Source organism: Protomyctophum bolini (assembly GCF_963924005.1).
Source record: "Protomyctophum bolini genome assembly, chromosome: 14".
Lineage (NCBI taxonomy): Eukaryota > Metazoa > Chordata > Actinopteri > Myctophiformes > Myctophidae > Protomyctophum > Protomyctophum bolini.
The window spans coordinates 37,532,044-37,539,366 of record NC_137875.1 but is presented as its reverse complement, the minus strand read 5'-3'; positions in this window follow the sequence as shown (position 1 = coordinate 37,539,366).

The following is a 7,323-nucleotide window of genomic DNA, read 5'->3' as shown; positions in this document are numbered from 1 at the left end:
AATTAGCACACACCACTAGAGCAAGACACACGTGCACGTGCCCACGTGTGTGCGCGTGTGCATATTGTGCGTCCATACACACACACACACACACACACACACACACAGAGAGAGAGAGAGAGAAGACCCTGGAGAGAGGCCTCAAACCTGCCTGTCAGCTGTTGTTAGATCACACTGCACTGCGCCTGCACCACAACCCCCCCAACACACACACACACACACACACACACACACACACACACACACACACACACACACACATCCCACACATACACATTGATTAAAAGTAATGGTAGCCTACTAAAACTGCAATGACTGAAATCACATGAGTTGAGAGGAAGATGTAACCCGTAGACAAGCATGCATACAATCAGAATCAACCATTGCTCATATGAACCAATTTCTCAATGTCAACAAGTGTGATCAAGATGCTAGTGTCATTTCCGTGTAATAGTTAGAGCAGCTGGAACAGTTTCCATGTATCCCCAGATCTTTCCATATAAATGAATAGAATCCAAGACCCCCCCCACACACACACACACACACACACACACACACACACACACACACACACACACACACACACACACACACACACACACTCCTGTTGCCTTCCCTGTTTTGTCCTTGTGCATATTTTAATGACATCATCAATAATGGACAAGGACCCTTTTGGAGAACAGAATCTTACACACAGACACGCGCACTATATGGCTCAGAGCCTCAGACTGCTTGAGAGTGAAACTTTAATTATCTGTTTCTAGTTCGTTAGCGAACCCATTAGTGGACCATCTTTGGACCATCTACTCTGCATGGCATATTGAACTCCTGCACTACTACTACAACTTAGTTTTTACACCAAAGCCTTTATCCATGGCGCTTTACATAGATTGTGCATTACATTCACCCATTCACACACACACACACATTCATACACCGATGGCGACGGAAGCCATGCAAGGTACATCGGGAGAAATTTGGGGTTCCAGTGTCTTGCCTAAGGACACTTGGACATGTAGACAGGAGGAGGAGGAGGAGCCGGGATTCGAACCGCCGACCCACGGATCATTGGACGACCTGCTCTACCTCCTGAGCCACAGTCGCCCACCTATAGACCACCAAAAGACTGATTGCCGGTACCACCAGTAGGTCAAACAGAACAGAGTCAACCACAACGCACTCACTACTCATTATTTAAGCCACTCCGTGTCTATAGGAGAATTAACTGGAAACTGGTACAGGGTTCAACTTTCATCACCATGCTTTTTGGCATGGACATACAAATGATAGTTAGTGAGGTCACTAGTGCTGTGGTCCTCAAAGGGGGTTGAGTGACCTTTAGGGTCCCTTGGAGGTACGGGTATAGTCCACCATTACAGGTCTGTAACTCTTGAGTTATCACACGGGGGCCCTGTGTCAGAATGACTGTACTGTCCTTAAATGTGCCATTTAATAGTAACTCAGTCAGTGTCATATGTCATGTAAACAAGTGTAATGCTTTGTGGTGTCGTAGTTAACAGTTGATTTGTATTGAGTTGTGTTTGAATTGTACCTATTCTGCAAACTGTTAATAAATGCTTTAATCGATCAATCAATCAATCAATCAATCAATCAAATCAATCAATCAATCAATATCTATATTGTAAATTCAAACTGAAGACTGACATTCAGTAGTTGGCTCTTATTATCAAAATAAGAACATTAATTTATAATGTTAAAAAACTAAATCAAAAATTTGCCACGGACAAGGGCAAGACACATTTGTCCATGTGATGACCCCTGGTACAATATGTGCACCTTGTGGAAACACAGCCTATTGGAAGCAACTGGGAAGAGCACACACACACACACACACACACACACACACACACACACACACACACACACACACACACACGCACACACACACAGTCTCCCTTGTGTGTTCTCTGGCGGTCTGTCTTTACCAACTCACTGCTTCCGCTGGTGTACTTTCTATACGTGTCTCCATCGATCAGTCTGTCCACTACAGAACATCCTTCCACAAATACAAACTAAATTCATGCACAGCACTACTATCGACTGACGCAGCCTTTAGGGCTGGAGTAGAGGATGAAGAGGGGGTGAGGTGCGGAGGAGGTTATCCACGGCCTCCTCGCGTCTGTCCGCAAGGGGACTTGCTTTGTTAAACGATTTCTTCCGTCTCATCTCTTCCCACGACAACATCAGTCCAAGAGAGAGAAGTCAGGGATAGAGAAGAGAGTTATAGGCTTACCCGTTGTGCATGGTCCATGCGGGTCACCTTGGCATAAGGCTCACTTGGTAAATCAATGCATTTATTTCCATTTCGATAACCAGCTAGTTATTCTCAGCCAGCACTGAGCAGTGCCGTGTACAGTGTCGTACAGCCAGAACACGTATTTGTCTGGATGTGTTCAACTCTTGTGTGCCCCCCCCCCCCCAACCCCCCCCACACACAAACACACACACACACACACACACACACCTCTCTCTCTCTCTCTCTCTCTGGCTGTTTCTTCTGTCAAAGAAGTGCATGTTTTTGTGTGCTGAAAACAAATATAACAACTTAATGACCCCTTTTGTCTAATGGCCGCTTTTTAATAGTACATAGACTTGGTTTGTGTCAATGGGTGGGTTAGTCAGTTGAAGTGCACAGTTCCCTGGTGCCCTGGCTGGATGGACCGACGGACACCCTGGACGGACAGACAGACAGACATTTTGTGAATGTATAGATAGTAGGGGTATAACGATATAGTAACTGTATCTTAATATCGATTTCTAATTTAGAATATCGAAGTATATCGATATGTAGACAGCAAATGTTGTATCGTATCGTTTGACTTTGTATCGTGTCGTTTTGCAATATAATCAATTTGATTAATACTGAGTGCATTGCATTTAGCAATTTTAAGAAGAAAAAAGAAAAAGATGGGTTTAATTATACTTCTCCATTCCATATAGCTATCTATCGATAAATGTGTGTATTCTCTGTGTTCATGTCAAGGCGTGGGTTTCTCCATATGTATTCAAATGTCCATCTATTTGCCACTGTGCTTACTTATTTATATCCATAATAACAAATATTTCCTTTAAAAAACCACAAGTTTCAAACATATTTAATGTATTTGCTAAATAGTTACTGTATCGATTTTAAATCATTGAATCGTATATCGTATCGCCAGAATGAACCAATATCGCCCATGTATCGTACCGTCAGCCATGTATCGTATAGCTGTTAAAATGTATTGTTACACCCCTGTATTAGATAGAAAATACAATTGGGGGGCCTGGTGGCCATAGCTGAGTGCAGTGAGCCCGCCTGGGCAGCCATGGCATGGTTCACTGCTCCCAGGATGGATAAATGCAGAGCATTTCACGTACAGTATATGTGCATAATGCTATGCATACAGTGACAAAAAACACCCCAAGCAGTGGGCACTATATATTATTATCACACATTTCAATGGAGAAAATGAATGGGACGTTTACTTCTAAGTTACTAGTTGAGCTTTCTTCTCTCTCTCTCTCTCTCTCTCTCTCTCTCTCTCTCTCTCTCTCTCTACCCCTCCCTCTCTGTCTCTCCATCACACCATTCCCACAGGAGGCCGGCTGGATGCCATATCAAACATCTCAGGTCCGCCAAGCAAGACTGGTCTCCTTCTCTCTACCTCCCTCTCTCTCTACCCCCCCCCCCCCTCTCTGCTCTGTGCTCTCTCTCTCTCTCTCTCTCTCTCTCTCTCTCTCTCTCTCTCTCTCTCTCTCGCTCGCTCGCTCCTATCAGGTCTGACTCGCCTGACAGTACTACTTTTAACCACTAGATGGGGGTGTGATACTACTGTTAATCCACAGCAGGCATCTTGATGAATTACAGACAACAAAAAGATTAGGAACATAATGTTTTACTACTACCTGCACTCCTGGGAAATAGGATTACACTAAATAATATCTAATAAAGTTACATTCTGCAGCAAAGTTTTTCTTTTTACTGGAGTAGAAGAGGTAAAAAGAAAAACCCATGTAACTCTCATCATAGCCATGATAGAATGTCTATACAGAAGAAACAAATCTTTGTTGAAATTAATCTAATACATCTACAAACAGCAAAAATGCCTCGACACAACTGTAGACATAGAAAAGGTAATCCGTGCCTTTTATCTCCTCCAGACTTGACTGGTGCAATGAACTTTATTCCATGCAGCTATATGACATAACTATAGATGCCAGTAAGACGCCTGAGGGAGCGAGAAACAACATATCCGCCTGGGTGACAGCAGACTGCTGGGTGAGCTCTGGCGGACTGGTGCTTTGGCATGGGGGGGTCAGATCAACCTATATGGAATGAATTCTTATACTGGCCATACCGGTATATAGATACTGGCGTGTCTTGAGTGTACAGGGTTTGATGAGGTCAAAAGTGGCAGTGGGGGGGGCGGTGTCTTGACTCTCGAGTGTACAGGGTTTGATGAGGGCCTGCCACCCTTAGATCTCCATATATGGAGCGCTCGCACAGCAGTCTGCCGTCACCCAGGCAGATGCGTGCACGCGGCATCGCCCTTTAGGGCGAGGTCGCAATAATAATAATATTTTTAAAATGGCCTATACTGTATATGCCTTTGTCTCATGGGGTGCCAGGTGTGGGGGTCTGAGTGGACCATCACATGTACTCAGCTGGCAGGTACAATCTCTTTGAAAACGTGTTTATTGTTTCTCATTGATTGAACTAAAACGCTTGTAGATCTGCTGTTTTTGTCTGGCCTATATTATGTTTTTGCCTCTGTCTGTCCGTGTAATCAGTGTGTGCCAAAACGTTCTCACGCAAACTCCCAGTAGGCCTAGAATCTCCACACAAAATCAGCTAGTGGTTTTTGCGAAACACATTTTTTGTTACTATACTTCTACATATTTTGTCCCAACCTCACACAAATATATATTTGTGTATACATTATTTCTGTCACAGTTCTCATATTCCATACCGATTGGCTTGGCTATGATTGACTTCCAAAGTTAGTGGGGGTGGCCGTTTTGCACAAAATTCTCACATCACATGAATGCAGCGCCTGATTTCTATACCCGGTTGTCACGTAGTGAGTCACTACAAACAGAATACCTCAGAACGAAATCGCCTGGATGCAACTGGGACCTCAGTGATGTATCCCAAGGTCATCAGGGTTTCGGGTCTCTCAAACATCATACCCCTCACTCAGGTGACCCAGCCAGGGTGATCAAGTCTCGACTTACGTCCCAGTAGCTGCCCTCGAATCAGAAAGACAGGGCTGCACAATCCGTTGGAACCACTCCAGAACTACTATGCCGGGAGTGAGAGGTACAATTCTGGTATGTGGAGGGACTATAGGCTCTGTGGGTTGCCTCCTGTTCCGGGCCCCTCCTACGTCTCACCAGGTCCACTCCTGCTCTCACCAGGAGTATAGCGAGGAACCTGTGTGTTGCACTAGACTCCCAGCACCAGACACTTCATTCAGGAGTGGTGGATTCTTGAGCCGCAATGGTTCTGCAGGCTCCACCGCTGGGCAACGGTGGTACTGCAGACTCCACTTGCGGCTCGAATGGAATGGCCCTCCTAAAAGGCCTCATCGAAGGTTTTTGGGCTTCCTCCTCAAAATATATATTTCCCCAAATATCTTAGTTTGACCAACATTGTTCATGTGGAATAGTTTATCATTTTATTGAAATTATGAAAATCGAAACTGTAAAGCACTTGATGTATATGTCCTGCCTGTGAAGCACTTTGAACTGCAACCCTGTATGAAAGGTGCTTTATAAATAAAGCTTATTATTATTATTATTATTATTATTACTTGATCGTGTGACTCTGCTGGGTTCTGCAGGGCAGCATTCCATTTCGGGTTTATGACCCGGGTCGGGAGCGGATGGTAACTTTTGTCATGTTGTAGTCAATGATTTGTAGTCATCTGGCAGGAAACCACAAGACGGAATCAGTACTATACGAATGGCGGAATCCTTATTCCGCCTTGTGGTTTCCTGCCTGATGACTACAACAAAACAAGACTACAACATGACGTAAATTACCATCCGCTCCACACCGGTTCACACAGCGATTTTGGAACACAGACTATAGGCTTTCCTCCGAGGTGGAAAGCCTGGTGACGCGAGGTTATAGTGCATGGGGAGATCCTATATAGCTTCCGGGCGTTTACAGAACGACCAAAATTAACAGATGGTGCATCGATAATAATGCTCCGTTTAAGCCTTTTTATTATTCCATTGCACACAAATGAGCATTTCAGAGTTGGGCGAGGAGTTGGTGAGGCTTCACGGTTATGGTTTTTTACTATTAGAGAAACATGGGTGGTGTCCAATTGATCATGGTCAATTGCTCCCAGTCACAGCCTAGTGAGCCTACATGTTGTTGTCAGCAGTGGCACACATAATTAGTACACATCACTAGAGCAAGAAACGCACGCACGCATGCACACACACACACACACACACTCACACACACACACACACACACACACACACACACACACACACACACACACACACACACACACACACACACACAGACGTAACTCATAGCCTAAGGAGATTGGTCTCTCCAAGCATAACTGTGATTTGTAGAGGAGGTTTGTAGTGCAGCCTAATGGAACTGACATGCATATCAAACGAGCGCTGTATGTTTTTTTTGCACCCCCATGATTCAACATCAATTATTGTTTTGACCCGGGCTCCTCAGCCGACAAAAGAAACCGTGCTCCCTCTGAGGAGTTCCAAAGCAGCTTTTCGAGGGCCCTCTTAATTGTGCCTGATGAGTGGAGGGCCGAGGCGGAGGATTCATACATGGCTGAGAGGAAAGTTAATGTTTAGGCTGAGCCTAATATACTCTGATGCATTGTCCGCTTGTACATCGGTTTATTACGACCGTATAGGTCGCATTTACTATAAAATGTGACATGACGCCTCGTGACATCACGCCTCATGACATCACGCGTCCATATATAGTCACGCCTCGTGACATCACCCCCCCCCCCCCCCGTATATGGTCATGCCTCGTGACATCATGGAGACCCTTATAGATCTCCATATATGGTTGTCAGTCCAAAACACTGGGGTTGCCGTGACGTGGCTCAGACTTCCAAATGAACCAAGTTGGTACAACACATGGAGCTGACTATCATCACCTGGATTCTCCATAATATGAAGATCACGACACTGACCTCATCAAACCCTGGATAGCCATACATGGAGAAGACGGGATCATCACCTATACATCTGCAAATATGGAGTCGGCCAGCAAATCTATATACATCTGACACCAGATTAATAGTTTAACTTCTCAAAGAA